Genomic DNA, 16888 nt, shown 5'->3' with positions numbered 1-16888 from the left:
GCGTTCCATGAGTGTTGCTTGGGGTGTTCGCACGCAACATCCATGGAACATAACGCATTCCCAGATTTACAACATTTTGTAAACTTGGGAATGAGTCAGAACCTAGGAGGCGCAACGAGAAGAAATCCATTTATTTCTCCTCGTTGTTTCCTCTTTCTATGCGAACTGCATTCTGCAGCCCGCATAGAAAGCGGAAAATGCCTTATATGATTGTTTTTGTGCCAGAAGGTGTGCCTTCCTGCACAAAAACAATCAGCACCTCAGGGCTTGCACCCTTGCAAAATGACGCAAGGGTGTCTGCGCTGTCGCACAGCCACTATTTGTGCGCCAGTGCGGAGGAGAAGGACGAGAATGCGCCATATCTTGTAGATATGGCGCATTCCTGTCCTTTTATTTTGATGCAGAGCAGTAGGAAGGCTTGCTGTGCTGCAGTGCGTCAAAATATTGTAAATGAGGCCCACAGTCTTTAATTTCGTGGCAGAAGGAATACCAGAGCACAAAAGAATTTCAAGTAAAAGATGCATATTATCAATCCATCAATAAGAACCACAATGTGTGAGCTAGCCACCAAATAAAACATGAACTCTTGTTAATGAAGTAGGAATGTGGCTTACATTTGAAGTCAATATTCGTAGAACAAAAAAGGTCACTTTGTGAAACAGAGGACATCCAGAGGGCAGTGTGATAAATCAGAGGTGTGCGTTTCCTAAGGATATCCCATGGAAGTATCTGAGGCCATCCTTTCCTTTTCCAAAGTGCTTATCTAAATTTAAATCTAATTCACTTTTTTTTCTCATTTGAGATTTTGTGAGCAGGTTTGAGTACATTTCTTCAGTAAAGGTACAATATTTTGTTTTTGTATGTCGAATAATATGGGCTTCACTATTGGAAAATCTTACTTCATTGAAGTCATGAGAGCAATGTACCGAATACATTTATTTCATAGTTTCATTTTAAATCCTAGCCTTTCACTTGGAATTGAAGCAAAAGTTTGTGTTTGAAATTTAATAGGTTTAGACTGTTCAAATGGGTTCCAAAGCCAAAACAAAAAAAGTTTGTCGCTATAAGAACCAAGGAAGTGGTCTCTTTAAATGTTTAGTCCATCTGGACTACCCAGGTGTGAAATCCTCTAGTGTGTGGAGCCCCAACTTTGAAGGGTTTAGCTATGAAGGATGGGCTTCAATGCATTTTGCAGGATGCAGCACAGTGCTTGACGAACAAAAGGAGAAAGCTTTGAGTTGACTAGGGTAGTTGTAGAGTGCCATCATTGGTTTCCCACCAAAACCATGTTTTGTAAAAAAAAAAGAAGCCAGGTAAGAGGGCTTTATTTGCCATCAACCATCTGCACAGGTAGTCACATCACTGGCTTCCAGCCAAAGCCATCCTTAAAAGAAGTGAAGCAAAAACACTTAATTGCCCAGAACTGATAATGGCGAAAGATACTGCTACTGCTACTTGGTAATGTTTGGTTTTATTTATGCTGCATTATTCTGGCCATTATTTTTAAAGTAAAATTGTACTCTTACCCGCACTTCTGATTAACAGCACCACTCTCCAGTCTACCGCGAGGCTAGCTCGTTTGAGTGGAGGGAGGCAGAGCTCATTTCCGGCATTGAGGGAGGTTGACGCTCTAGTAGCCAGCCCTCTCTATAAAACCGGATGTTCTCCGCACAGCGCAGTGGACGTGCGCAGTGGGCGCGCCTATGGCAAGCTCGTCTGTGCCCGTCCGGGCCTGGGAGTCGCCAGGAGCCAGGAACCCTGGTCTTTTTACTTTAGACCCTGATCCACCACGGAGATTAGAATACACCGCTAAGGAGATTTTAGGGATGAGACCCAATCCTTGCCTTGCTGCCCGGTCTGACTCCTGGCCCACTTTTGAGGGCCCGTTTTCATGTTCCACCTGCCGGTACCAGGGCTCTTTTAGTGGAAAGGCATTTACCACCCATGCCCATGCTAGCTCTCAGTTCTATGCTCCCCAATTTGAAGTGTCGGAGTGTTCTACCACTGGACTTCCTACAACTAATAGAGGCAAGAGGCCTTTTACCCCCAAGTGAGTGTGGAGTAGTTTACTATGTAATGTAAGGTCTCTTCCCAAGCATTCAGCCGAAGTTTGGGATCTCCTCTCTTCAGGGCAGCCCGACTTTGGATTTTTGACCGAAACTTGGTTGAAGCCCCACTCTGTTCCTTCCATCACCTTCACATTGCCTGAAGGTTACAGGCTTGTCCGACAGACAAAACAAAATGGGGTTGGAATTGCCATAGTATATAGAGACAGCATTAAGGTCACCATGCTCGAACAACGCAGTGACTCTATAATGGAAGTTATGGTGTTTCGTATAGATCTTTCATCCCATTTAAGCTGGAAGGGGGTTCTTGTTTATCGACCCCCTGGTCCTTTAACCAGATTTTCTCTTCAATTGACCAAGCTAATCGCTCCTCATGTGATCGCGAGCAACAATTTTTTGCTGCTGGGTGACTTTAATATACACAGTGAGAGTGCTTCCAATGCGGATGCTGCGACTCTGTTGATGGATCTTGCTACACTAGGTCTCACTAAGCGTAATGATGGACCAACGCATTAATCTGGTCATACCTTGGACATTGTTTTCTCTAACTCTCCCAATGTCTCCTGTGCACCCCCGCAGCCTTTATTGTGGACTGACCATGCGTCAGTTGAATTTCCCATCCAGGTCCCTAGGAAGACAGCTAACACTAATCCTGTTATGCATTACTTTCGGAGGCAATGGAAGCGAGTTACCTTGGAGGGCTTCCAAGCTTCCTTTGTAGAACCTCCGTTCTCAGAATCAGAAAACATAGAGGAGGCTCTCGCCAGGTATAATCTGGCAGTTTCCAGTGCTATTGATCAGCTAGCGCCTCTGAAATCCATGCCCAGTATTACTAAGCGCACTCAGAATGCGTGGTATTCCCCTCTCCTTTGTGCCCAAAAACTAATTTGCAGGAAACACGAAAAGAGGTGGCGTCTCACTCATGATAAGGAAGACAGAGACAGGTTCTATGCTTCGCAGGCCGATTATCATGGGAAAATTAGAGCAGCTCGAAAAGCCTATATAGCACTTCAATTAGATCAGGCCCAAAATGATCCTAAAGTGCTATACCGTGTCCTACAGTCCAGTATAAACCCCAAAAAATGTGAAAATCTAGAGGCTCCTACACAAAAACTGTGTGATGACATTGGGACCATCTTCACACAAAAAATGGAGCTCATCTACGATAAAATAGATGTGTCGGGAAGGCAGCTTGCAACCATCATGCCTCCCAATACATCTCTGCAAACAGCCACTCAATTGCTGAGCAGTTTTCCCCCAGTCATGCAGGAAGAGGTAGAATTACTAATACGTACCGTCAAATTCAGGGTCACCTCTAGACAACATCCCGGCAAAGATCACGGCTTCCCTTGCTTGTCACCTGTCACCCTCCATTGCCTACCTTCTCAATCTTTCCCTGAGAGAGGGCTGTGTTCCACAGGTCATGCCTATCCGCAAGAACACCAATGCTCCATTGACTGAGCTCTCTAATCTTCGTCCTATCTCTCTCCTTCCTTTCCTGAGCAAGATACTGGAGAAACATATAAACACTCATCTCTCCAAGCATGTCGAATAGACCGGTAGCCTTGATCCTTCTCATTCAGGTTTTCGGCCTAAGTACAGCACAGAATCTGCCCTACTAGCGGTCACCGACAACATTAGGATGACCCTAGATAGAGGCCACTCCACGATTCTGGTGCTGTTGGACTTATCTGCCGCATTCGACACAATTTCCCGTCAAGTATTGCTCAGGAGATTGGAGGAGATAGGCCTTGGAGATGAGGCCCATCAATGGTTGAAGAGTTTTCTATCCGCTCGGTCGCAGACGATCAATCTGGGCCCTTATCGTTCTGCAGTAACGGAACTGACCAAAAGAGTGCCACAGGGCTCTTGTTTGAGCCCAACGCTGTTTAATATCTATGTGGCCCCCTTGGCCATTCTGTTAAGTAGTTGTGGGTTTACCCCCATCTCCTATGCCAATGATACTCAGCTGCTCTTTCCTTTTGCAAAGTTTACCTCTGAAGTTCAGGCTACCTTCTCTTCAGGAATGAGAAGTATTTCGCAATGGATGAGGAGCAATTTTGTACAGTGCAATGTAGGAAATACGGAGATCATGCTTTTTAGTGAGGCCCAACTACTGTGGACCCCCAACTGGTGGCCAACAGACTTGGGTACTCCTCCTGTTCTGAAATACTGCGTTAAAAACCTAGGTGTTCGCCTAGAACAGGCTCTTACCATGAAGAAGCACACTGCTCAGACAGCTGGCTCCTGTTTTCATGTGCTGGGTCTGTTGTGCCGCATTCTTCTCTTGCTCCCGGACTCCACCCAGAAAACACTGATCCAGGCACTTATTTTAAGTTGCCTGGATTATTGTAATGGTTTGTTGGTCTCTGCAAATGAGGCCGCCCTTGATACAGTACAGGTGGTTCAAAACAGGGCGGCTCGCCTGATTCTCAATGCTCCCTTAAGAACCACTTCCCGGCCCTTGTTTTAGCAGCTTCACTGGCTCCACATATGGGAGCGAGTGCAGTTCAAAGTCTGCTGTACAATATTCAAGGCCCTGTCTAAGTCCGGTCCTGCCTACCTTGTTGACAAATTCATTCCGTATGCCCCTCGGAGGCCTCTCCGCTCAGGATCCAAATCCTAATTAGAGGTACCCAAAATCAAAAGAGCCAGACAAGGCGGGAAGGCCCTTTTTTATCTCGGTCGTTACCATTGGAATAAGCTCCCTTTGCTGTTAAGACAGTGTACTGATTATCTTCATATTAGGAAACAGCTCAAGACCTTTCTTTTTTTGCTTTGGATTCTTATCACGCAGCTTTTTCACCTGATGCCCATCCAGGAGTGCAGAGCTACCCCTTCGGGGGTCGATTCCGGCGCTTTATAAATAAATAAATCCATCCACACAGGAAGTGACATTACTGCATTTCCCAGCATTTATCTGCACAGGAAGTAACATATCTGGTGTCCCACCAAATCCATAGTACCAGAATGTTTTTCAAGACAATCATAGTCTACATCAACCCTCCCTCTTCCAGACCCATCTATTCCCCACACCACTGAAAAATGGAACATCAAGAATCCCAAGCTTGCTTCATCTCTCATGCCGGCCACAAATCTTGCCGACATACTCAACCCACTTAAAAGTCTCCTCTACTTCAGACATCCAATGCCTCAAAAACTTCCTGCACAAAATGTCCCACGCCTACCCGAAGCCCCACCCAATCATGTCAGAATTCCAGTTATTTTCTAAAAAAAACAAGCAAAAAACATTACAAACCTGGCTTAATGACATGAACCTTGATTGTTACAAACCCAAACGTTCCCTGAATACAAGTAACCTGCATCCACCATGGACACCAACCCTCAAAGAAATACATTACATAACAACAAAGATAACCTGGTACTTGCACTCTAAAAAAGAAAGTGAATCTTTCTTCCACAAAGTGACTTTAGAGCTGTTGTTCAAGCCCTTGCCCTCCTGCATCTAGATGGTGGAAATGCGCTGCTCCATGGTATCCCGGAGTCCACACTGGTACCATTTAAGGGCACCCCACATGCTGCAGACATCCCATCCAGGGCCTGAAGACATATCACCCTATTGTGATAAAACTCCATTGACTCCCCTTGCAGGCCCGCACCATCATCAAAACCAGCTGCATCATTTACAAAGCTATCACAACCAGCATCCCCACTTACCTTGTATACAACCTCACCATTTCAGGTGGTTCTTAGCACATTTCAGCAAGGACACTATCAGAATGCAGACTACGAACTGTAAATAAGAGAAAAACCTTTCCAGGTATGCACCCAGGATCTGAAACAACATCCTCGTATTCATAAGGACCACCCCAATGCTTCTCCAATGTGGGAAACCATTAAAGACTCACCTGTTAAAAATAATCCTACATCACAATACATTAAACATCCACAACTCCACAAAAACAGACTACTGAACACTGCCTGGCATTTTGTGGGCTAACCTACCAAGCTAGGGTCCTGGGTGACCATCTCCAGCTGGTTGCTACCTAATGTTGGGAAGGAGTATGATCTAAGTGGCATAAATGGAGGCTGGGGGCAGACATATTGGTGAATGTTTCTGTCTAACTAGATGTGACTTACTGAGACAAGTCTATTCCACCAACTGATCATCCTCTTCATCACAATCCTCAAGTTTCATCCTGGATAAACAGCAACAAATTTACAAGAACCTATATTGTACTCCACTTTAAAGTTATATCATTATAGACCCAAAAGCCAATGAGGAATGGTGCGGTCTGCTCCTTTTGGAACAAAAAGGCAAAGTTAAGTTAAGTGTTTATTATTTATCCTTACAGTAATAGAGTATTTACGCTTAGATCGTCTCAAAGCAGCTTAAACCAAGTGCCACTGCACACTACTTCCCATCTACTATTTGAGGCAACACAGTTTCTTGGTCCCCATGCACTGGCATACATGGACATAATGGTGTGCCTACAGATGTTAATGTTTCCCAGAAAAAACATTACAACACTCAGGACTCCATTAAACTGTGCCCTCTTCTTCAACACAACACACACTGGGGCATATTTACAAAGAACTGTTGGAGCGCAGTGCTGCGCCAAATTTGTCCGCGCCCTGCTCTGACATTTCTAAAACGCAGGGATGTACCGTATTTACAACAATACAACGCACCCCTGTGTTTTCCCTAGCGTTGCTCTAAAATTACCTGCCTAGTGCCAAAGCGTTGTTGTAAATAGCTACAGGAGCATGATCCTTATACCAGGTTAAGGTCAGGGTAGGAAATGTGTCAAATATAAACAAGGACCCAACTGGTATTATTCTTTAGACAATTAAATTGGTATACAGAAAGCATTACATGAACGGAAATAAGAAGACTCAAATTGGTTTAGGAATGTGCGTTAAGCATCATATAATTGAAAAGAAAAAGGAAAAGGAGCACTGTACAAATTAAATGGCAAACCCAAATTGGACTTGGTGCATGGTATTTGACGGTGACATACTGATAGCGACACAAGTGACAATTGTGATCAGCTGGAACGGCGCGTGAAGTGCAAGTGTGCAAATATATACAGTGAATCAAGACGACGGCAAGGCTCATATAACAATACAGAGGTATTCTGTTTTGAATGAACAATTCAGTTGAGCCAGAGCGGGGATGCGCAATTTAATGAGCTGAGGAGTCGACGACGTTTTGATCCTTGTGATTCAGGATCATCTTCAAGACGGGGTTGCGTGAGGAGACCGGTGCTGGAAGGGGAAGGAAAGAGGGGGGTCCAGAGGGGGAGGAACGGAAAGGGGGAAGAGGGGAATTGGCAGGGAATAGTGCGTGGGGCAAGCGCAAGTAGGAGGGACGGCGGTGGCCAGCAGGAGTGTGTGGCAGGGCTGTGGAGGGCATCCTAAGGCTCCACTGTCTAGGTGCCAGAGGACCAAGAACCTACTGGAGAATCAAGGAAGGCGGTGCAGTGGATCACAGGGCTGGGCTGACCTGATACCCATGTACCCCAGTAGTGACAGAGCGCGTGACCGATCTGAAAGGGGCGAGTCTGGCGCGTGGGGGCACAGCTGGTGAGTGGGGTCGGGGACAAGGATGCAGTGCTACACTCAAAGGGAGCTAAGCCAAGGACTCGAGGAGCCGCAAGGCTATGTTAACATACAGCTGGTAGAGCAGTGATATGTAGTGAAACATGGCGCGGGAGCAGCTTGGAATGGGCGGGTCTCCTGTGCGGGAGCCAGGCTGGTGAAGGAGGTCGGGGACAAGGGGCACAACACTGTATAGGAAGGGGGCCACACGAATGAACCAGGGCGGCGGAGGGTAAAGAGCGAGGGCGCGTAGTGGGGCCAAATATAGTGTGAGGGGTAGTGCGGGGGCGGGAAACTAAGGTGGTAGCGCGGAGGGGCAGTCGAGCGAGAGTACAGCATGGGAGCTGAAGTGGAGAGCGCAACATGGGGGACAAGGAGTCCGGAGGTCCCGTGGTGGAGGCGGCAGAGGGCGGAGCCTCGGATCCGGTGAATTCTGCGTGGAGGGGGAAAAGGTGGTATTGGTCAGCTAACCAGGGATAGGGGCGCTGGCGAAGGGCTCGTGGCTCAGAGGACCATTACCTGCAGAGAACGTTAGAAGTTTACAACCAATGAAGGAGCGTCTGGGGTGGAGGAGTAGTCCCGGAGGGGGTCTAAGTCACGATTGAATCGGCCCTGGCAGAAGAAATAAAGAGCAGGTTGCAGCGGTGAAGATTATGGTATCCCGAGGGATGTGGAAAGCGATGCAAGGTGGAACTCCTACCTGCGGCTGAGTGAAGCAGCGGGGGTTGACTAGTCCTCGCCACCAGCGTGTGCGGGAAGCAGTTCGAGAATTAAGCCGGGGGCTGGAGCAGCGCATAGGAGATATGGGCGTGGGGAGGGCCGCTGGGGGCGTGGCGGGTGTGACGTGTCGGGGCGTGCGGAGAGAGGGGCTGGGAGGCAGCGTCAGGAGGCAAAATCTGCGCATGTGTGTGAGAGTGACCATGGAAACCATGAAGCTACCGACATCCTGATTGCTGTGGAGCTAAACAGTAGCTGAATGAGAACATCAATACATACATGAAAAACATGAAAAAACAGGCAATTGAAAGGAAGTCTGGTGAATTAAAAATTACAATAAAAAACATTTTGGAAAACGGATTCGATACGTACGCAGAGCAATTAGAAACACTCAAACACAGAGCAATTAGACATGATGACAACATGCTGATAAGGACAATCTGAAGATGTAAACAGGCATGTAACAGAAGGGGTACATGGAGAGGGTCAATAGATGGCTCGAAGGGTGGCACAGTTTAGGGGTTAGGAGCAGAAAAGGCATGTAGTATCGACAGATATCAATTGGCATCTAATACAGAGGGATATCATGTCGTGGAGGGTGGAACGGCCTGCAACGACCCATGAATGGAGGAATGGGAGCACAGTCAGAAAACAGAAGTCATGTATGTACGTGTGTTAGACCGATATGGTGCTGTTCCACTCTTCGATGGTGTTAAGCCCCTGGTTCACCGAATTACATAGAGTCATCCATTTACACTCTACCCTGTTGAGCAGGGTTTTCATGTCTCCTCCTCTGATAGGAAGTGTGGATTTATCTATCACTTGCCAAGTGATGTCAGTGTCGCTGTGATTTTGTTCCAGGAAATGGCTAACCAATGGAGCAGTGAGGACTTTGCAGTTGATGCGACTTTTGTGTTGGATAATACGTTGTTTGACCATTTGAGTAGTCTGTCCAACGTAGATCAGATCGCAGGGGCAACAGATGACATAGATCACATTTTGAGACCTGTAATTGGTGTGGCTCTTCAGTTTATAGGTTCTGTTGTTGCATTAGTCCTTGGTATTTACTGAAAGGTCGCATACACTGCAGTTCTGGCATTTTTAGTGTCCTAAGATGGGACCCAATCCCCATGCTGAGGTGATGGTGTGTCTATCTGCTGGTTTCTCGTGCCATGTGATGGCGTGGACAAGGTGGGAAGCTAGGTTATCACCCCGTTGGTAGGAGAAGAGTGGGGGGTCTTGGAAGGGTTTGTGAGGCCGTAACACTGCCCAGTTCCTTTTGATAATTTGGGAAATTTGGTTGCTGCACGGGCTGAATTTGAAGACAAATGGTATCCTAGTCATGGGTTTTTTAGGTTGGGATGTGAGGAGATTATCCAGGTGGCAATACCATGCCCTCTTTTGTGCTCTTGTTACGAGGCGTTTGGGATAACCTCTACTGATTCGTTTATTCATGAGGATGGTAGTTTCATGAAAATAGTCTTTACGCCATTTGCAGTTTCTTCTGATGCGTAAGAATTGGCCGTATGGGAGACCATCTCTTAGACCACGGGGGTGATAACTGCCATATTGGAGTAGAGTATTTCGTTCTGTAGGTTTGCGGTAGAGGCAGGTGCCTAGTTTGCCATCTTCGGCGTGAATGGTGACAGCAAGGAAAGGAAGATCATTGTTTTTGCAGTCACTTGTGAATTTGAGGCGAACAGCCGGGAGCACGCTTGTGTGATTTTAAAAACTGCTTTTACTAAAAACTGTGTTATATGCTGGCAATTCCCCCCTGAGCACTCCCCCCCACCTGTACCTGTATTCCCCGCGCAGCCGATGTAAACGCTGCCGCGGGTCGGAGTTGTTGTGCCGCCATTTTCGTCAATCCCACAGGCCACGCCCCCTTCCCCTCATTTAAAACAATGTGCTTACCCCGGACGCGCAGCGGGCGCGCCGCCAGCGCGCCGAAGGCATGTCAAAGGCAAGCCCGTCTGCGCCCGTCCGCGTCCGGCCGGGGACAGGGGCCACTCCCCCTGGCCCCCCTCTTAGGACTCAATATAGTGATGCTGCCCTCCTTACGCTTAAACCCCCACGGAAGACAGCTGCCTTCACCAACACCATCCCCTGAACCTCCCCACCTATTGTCAACACTGCAACACCAACCTCCAAACCGCCCGGCTCAGACCGGCCCAGCAAAACTACACCCTACTGCTCCTAAATTGCAGGTCTCTGCCAAAACATAGCGCAGAAATCTTCCTGCTTTTAGATGAGCGGTCTCCTGACGCCATCTTCCTAACCGAAACTTGGTTAACCCCAGACTGTGACCCAGATGTGATTCAAGCCCTGCCACCGGGCTACCAAATTGCTCGTAGGGACCGCGCACGTGGAAAAGGAGGAGGCCTTGCCATTATCCATAAATCTATATACCAGTGCCATTGTACCCTGGATCCAATCCCAGACTGCGAAAGCATGTCTTTCTGCCTCAAACTCACTCCTAACGACAGTCTAACAGGGGCACTTGTATACCGCCCCCCAGGCCCACTGAATCACTTCCACTCCTCACTACCCTCGCTAGCGGCCGAATCTGCTATGTCTTCTTCCAACTTCACGCTGCTGGGTGACTTTAATATTCACTTTGACAACAGCACTGACAGCACCGCTAACGATCTAGTTTCTAACTTAGCCGCGATTCGACTAGAACAATTAATCAGGTCCCCCACTCATAACAAAGGTCACCTGCTCGACCCAGTTTTTAGCAATTGCCCCAACCTCACGGTTGGCACTATTACTTACCTCCCATGTACTGATCACTTTCTGGTTCCCCTTAACTGGTCCACCTGCAAAGTCATTCCCCCCTCCCCCACTTCACAAAAGATGAGGAACTGGTTGAGACTCCCGATAGAGCAGTGGTCGAGCCTCCTTTCCACTTCCAAACCCGCTCTTTCCAAGAGCCCTGTACCCGATAGCAGGACATTTAATAAATGGATCGAGGACACCATCGACTCCATCCTCCCCTCCAGGAAAACCAGGCTAAAAGATCACGAGAAACTGCCCCCTGGTACTAGGAGAAGCTCAGGGAGCTAAAATGACAATGTAGAAAGCTGGAAAGGAAGCGGCGCCTAGGATACGCCATCACCGAAAAAAACAGGTATAGGGAAGCTATTAGGGCATACAAACTTGAAATAAACTTAGCTCAAACTAATTACTACAGAGAGAAAATTATGGCAGCTCGATCTAAGCCAAGAGAAATATACCAAGTAGTCAAAAGCCTTTCTAAAATCTCCCCTCCCACAGCCCCAACCAACAATCCTATAGCTCGATGCAACGAGCTGGCTGAATTTTTCTTTCAAAAAATCAATAAAATATATTTATCCTTCGCAGCCCCCAGCCCAGAGACTATCACTGTCATACCACCACCTCCAAGCGCTAGAGAACACCCTCCGCGAGTTTCCTTGAATGAATTCCCACCACTAGACCTGGAACCACTCAAATCCCTTGCACATCAGGTAAAATCAGGCTCTCCCCTCGACCCAGCGCCCCCTCAGATGATAAACATGGCCAACCAAGTCATCCTCCCCACCCTCATGGACCTACTCAATAGCTCCATGCAAACAGGAGTGGTTCCCCCCTCCTGGAAACAGGCAATGGTGAGAGCATTACTTAAGAAACCCAATCTCAATCCCACGGACCCTAACAACTACCGTCCAATCTCCCTGTTGCCTTGGGCAAGCAACATTCTGGAGAAGCACATTAATCTCCACCTCACTAATTTCCTTGAGGAGAATCTTCTACTGGACTCCACCCAAACAGGATTCCGTCCTAAACACGGCACAGAAACGGCTCTTCTAGCCGTGACGGAAGAATCCAGGAGGATCTTGGATCGAGGGGGGTCAGTGGCAGTAGTCCTCCTCGATCTAAGCGCCGCGTTCGATACGGTGTGCCATAAAACCCTGCTGTCTCGACTAGTCGATCTGGGAGTCTCAGAAGACGCTCTTGACTGGTTGGGTTCCTTTCTGAGCGGAAGGACCTTTCAGGTCTTCGATGGTGACTCCTGCTCCACTAGCAGACCTCTAAACTACGGGGTACCCCAAGGTTCCTCCCTGAGCCCCACGCTGTTCAATGTGTACATGAGGCCGCTGGCTGAGGTCGTCCGACAATACGGTATCAAGATCATCTCGTATGCGGACGACACGCAGCTGGTGGTCTCTCTGGCACAGAAGAACAGCGGGCTCCCCCAATCCAACCTGGCAGCCTGCATGGAGGATGTTAGAAGATGGATGACAGCTTCCTCATTAAAACTAAACGGCGACAAGACCGAGATAATGCTCCTCGGCCCCACTACTCCCACCCCCATCGACCAGCTATGGCCCTCCAGTTTGGGCCCACCTCCATCCCCGAAGGAGGACAATAAAAGTCTGGGAGTCTGGCTGGACAAAACCCTTACCTTTAATACTCAGGCAACTAAAACAGCAGCAACCTGCTTCGGGATTATCCGAATGCTGAGAAAGATCCTGCCGATTCTGCCCTTGGAAGCTAAGCAGGTTGTTATTCAGGGCCTCATCCAGGCCTGACTCGACTTTAACAACGCTCTCTACTTGGGAGCCCCTGAATACGTGCTGCAGAAACTCCAGCGCACGCAGAACTGTGCAGCTCGCACGCTACTCCAGATCCCTCGCAGAGAATCAGCTAAATCAGGGATTAGGTCACTCCACTGGCTCCCTGTCAGGGATAGAATAAAATTCAAAACTATGTGCATATCGCATCAAGCCTTCCATAGAGCTAGCCCTGAGATTAACCCCACACCTCTTACCCCCTATTGCCCCGGTAAATCACTTCGATCTACGAATGCATTCCTTGCTGCAGTTCCCAGAGTCAAAAGGTCCAGAGCAGGAGGCAGGACCTTCATGCTCAACGCTGCTAAATTATGGAACTCCCTTCCCTTCTAACTAAGGTCCAACCCTATTCTCTCGTCCTTCCATAAAGAGCTAAAAACATTCCTCTTCAGAAATTAGCTCCCCACCTGGATCTCTCCCCCCGTCCCTCAGAGTTCTTTTACCTCTACTTAGCGCTTGGACGCCCTCGGGCAGCAGCCGCTCTCTACAAAACCCCTTCATTTAATTTCATTTCATTTTGTGAGTTGTTGAGCCAGTCCATGAAGGCGTTCAGAGTGTCAATCGTGCCATTCCAGAGGGGGAGAAGCTCGTCGATATAACGACGCAAAAGAATGATATTATTGAAAAAGGGATTGATTGTGGTGAGAGTATGTGATTTCTCCATATGATGAACAAATAGAATCGCAAAATTTGGGGCAAAGCAAGCCCCCATGGAGACTCCCTTGACCTGTAGGTAGAAGGTATCGCGATACAAGAAGTAATTGTTCTCGAGGATGATTCGCAGGAGGTTCATTATGAATTCTGTTGGAACCCGGGGTAGGTTGCGGTCTGTTTCCAGAAGTGTTTTGATAACTGCGAGGTCTTCGTCATGCGGGACATTGGTGTACACTGATTCTATTTCCAAACCAGCCATCAGGTTGGTATCTATATTGAATGGTCTGTCTTCAATGGTGTTGATTAAATCCATGGTATCGCGGATGAAGGTATCGGTGATGGGGAGGAATTCTTTGATGACTGCGTCGATGTATTTGCCCAGGGGCTCTAGGATGGAGCCACAGCCAGATACAATTGGGTGGCCAGGTGGATTGGTGTTGTCTTTATGGATTTTCGGGAGTTTGTACAGGACTGGCGTTCTGGGGTGCTGATTGTTCAGGAAGTCGTGCTCTTTTTGGGAGATGATATTCAGAAATCTTGCTTCAGTGGTGACGTGTTGTATTTTAATTCTTTGGAGAGTGGGCGATAATGAGTGGGGTTCAAGAGTTGTTGTTTGATTTCCTGGTCATATTTGTGGAAGCCCATGACTACAATTCCACCGCCTTTGTCCGGGGGTTTGATAATGATTTCCTGGTTATTTTTTTAAGGTGAGTAATGCTTGTTTTTCTACAAGGGGTAGATTGTAGGGTATGTATTGAAATTCTGATTTAAGGTCTGCGACGTCTCGCAGCACTAGCCGTTCGAAGGCTAAGATTTCAGGAGGCATGGAGCAAGACGAGGGATTGAATGTAGAAGGCCGATGGAACCAGAGTAGCATCGGCTCGCTGGGTTCCGGTTTGTCAGAGAAGAATTGTTTGAGTCTTATTCGTCTAAAAAACCTAAGCAGATTTGATTGAAGTTCTAGGAAGTTGGTGCGTTCAGTAGGAACAAAACGTAATCCACGGACGAGAAGTGCGGTTTCATCATGAGTGAGTATATGATCAGAGAGATTGAATATGGGTATGGCCTGGTCTTCAGCATCCAGGGTGTTTTGGGATGTGGGTGGGGTTGGTAGGTTCTCCGTGGTGTTCATTGTGGTGGGCCCCACTGGTAGAAGCGGTTGCGGGTCTGACGTTCGCCTGCAAATTGAGGTTGGTATTGTCGATTTCTTGTTGGTCTTGTCTGAGGATGGCTGCATCCGCGGCCTGGGCCTGAAAAAACGGGTGGTAACAATGGTTGGGGTCTGTTAGTGCCAACTGATGTGCTGGAACCCTCACCTTTATCCGAGTCTTCAACCGAGGTGTTGGAGGAGTCTGAAAACGTGATTCTTTGGTTGTTACGGTAATGTCCTCAATTTCGTGCTCTTGGTGGAATGTATGGGGTATTATAGAAGTCTTCGCTAAGGTAGGGGTACGTCTGTTCTACCTTGTAGTATTTAATATCCTTCTGGATTTTCGTGATCTTCTTGTTTAATTCAAAGGTGTTAAATGTTGAGATTGTTGTGGCAATTTTATCCAAGAGACTTTTGGCATCCGTGATAGAGGAGTCAGCAAGAATTAATTTCTCCAGTTCAGCTATTTCCTCGAGTTCCTTGCGACTGTGTTCTATAGCTGTGTCGATGCCCAAGACCATCCAATGATGGGAGCAGGTTGTGGCGAGTTGTGCCAAGGACTTCAAATGCAACAACAGAACCTATAAACTAAAGAGCCACACCAATTGCAGGTCTCCAAATGTGATCTATGTCATCCGTTGCCCCTGTGATATGATCTACGTTGGACAGACTACTCAAATGGTCAAGCAATGTATTATCCAACTCAAAATTCGCATCAACTGCAAAGTCCTCACTGCTCCATAGGTTAGCCATTTCCTGGAACGGAATCACAGCGACACGGACATCACTTGGCAAGTGATAGATAAACCCACACTTCCTGTCAGAGGAGGAGACATGAAAACCCTGCTCAACTGGGCTGAGTGTAAATGGATGACTCTATGTAATTCGGTGAACCAGGGCCTCAACACCATCGATGAGTGGAACAGCACCATATCGGTCTAACACCCCTACATACATGGCTTCTGTTTTCTGACTGTGCTCCCATTTCTCCATTCATGGGTCGTTGCAGGCCGTTCCACCCTCCACAACATGATAGCCCTCTCTATTAGATGGCAATTGATATCTGTCGATACTACATGCCTTTTCTGCTCCTAACCCCTAAACTGTGCCACCCTTCGAGCCATCTATTGGCCCTCTCATTGTACCCCTTCTATTACATGCCTGTTTACATCTTCAGATTGTCCTAATCAGCATGTTGTCATAATGTCTAATTGCTCTGTGTTTGAGTGTTTCTAATTGCTCTGGGGACTTATCGAATCTGTTTTCCAAAATGTTTTTTATTGTAATTTTTCATTCACCAGACTTCCTTTCAATTGCCCGTTTTTTCATGTTTTTCATGTATGTATTGACGTTCTCATTAAGCTACTGTTTAGCTCCACAGCAATCAGGATGTCGGTAGCTTCATGGTTTCCATGGTCACTCTCACACACATGCGTGGGTTTTGCCTCCTGACGCTGCCTCCGGGCCCCTCTCTCCGCCCGCCCCGATACGTCACACCCGCCATGCCCCCAGCGGCCCTCCCCACGCCCATATCTCCTATGCGCTGCTCCATCCCCCGGCTTCATTCTCGAACGGCTTCCCGCACACGCTGGTGACGAAGACTAGCCAACCCCGGCTGCTTCACTCAGCCGCAGGTAGGAGTTTCACCTCACCACGCTTTCCACGTCCCCCGGGATACCATAATCTTCACCGCTGCAACCTGCTCTTTATTTCTTCCGCCAGGGCCGATTCAATCGTGACTTAGACCCCCTCTGGGACTACTCCTCCGGCCCGGACTCTCCTTCATTGGTTGTAAACTTCTAACGTTCTCCCCAGGTAATGGTCCTCTGAGCCACGCACCTTTCGCCAGCGCCCCTCACCCTGGTTAGTTGACCGATGCCACCTTTTCCCCCTCCACGCAGAATTCACCGGATCTGAGGCTCCGCCCTCCGCCGCCTCCACCACGGGACCTCTGGACTCCTTGTCCCCAGTGTTGCGCTCTCCACTTCATGTATTTTGCACTATGTATCGCAGCTCCCATGCTGTACTCTCGCTCGGCTGCTCCTCCGCGCTACCACCTTAGTTTCCCTCCCCCCACTACCCCTCACACTATATTTGGCCCCACTGCGTGCCCTCGCTCTTTACCCTCCACCGCCCTGGTTCAT

The sequence above is a fragment of the Lissotriton vulgaris genome, unplaced genomic scaffold (assembly GCF_964263255.1).
Source record: "Lissotriton vulgaris unplaced genomic scaffold, aLisVul1.2 SCAFFOLD_731, whole genome shotgun sequence".
Lineage (NCBI taxonomy): Eukaryota > Metazoa > Chordata > Amphibia > Caudata > Salamandridae > Lissotriton > Lissotriton vulgaris.
The sequence above is the reverse complement of the archived record's forward strand: the minus strand, read 5'-3'. Positions refer to the sequence as shown.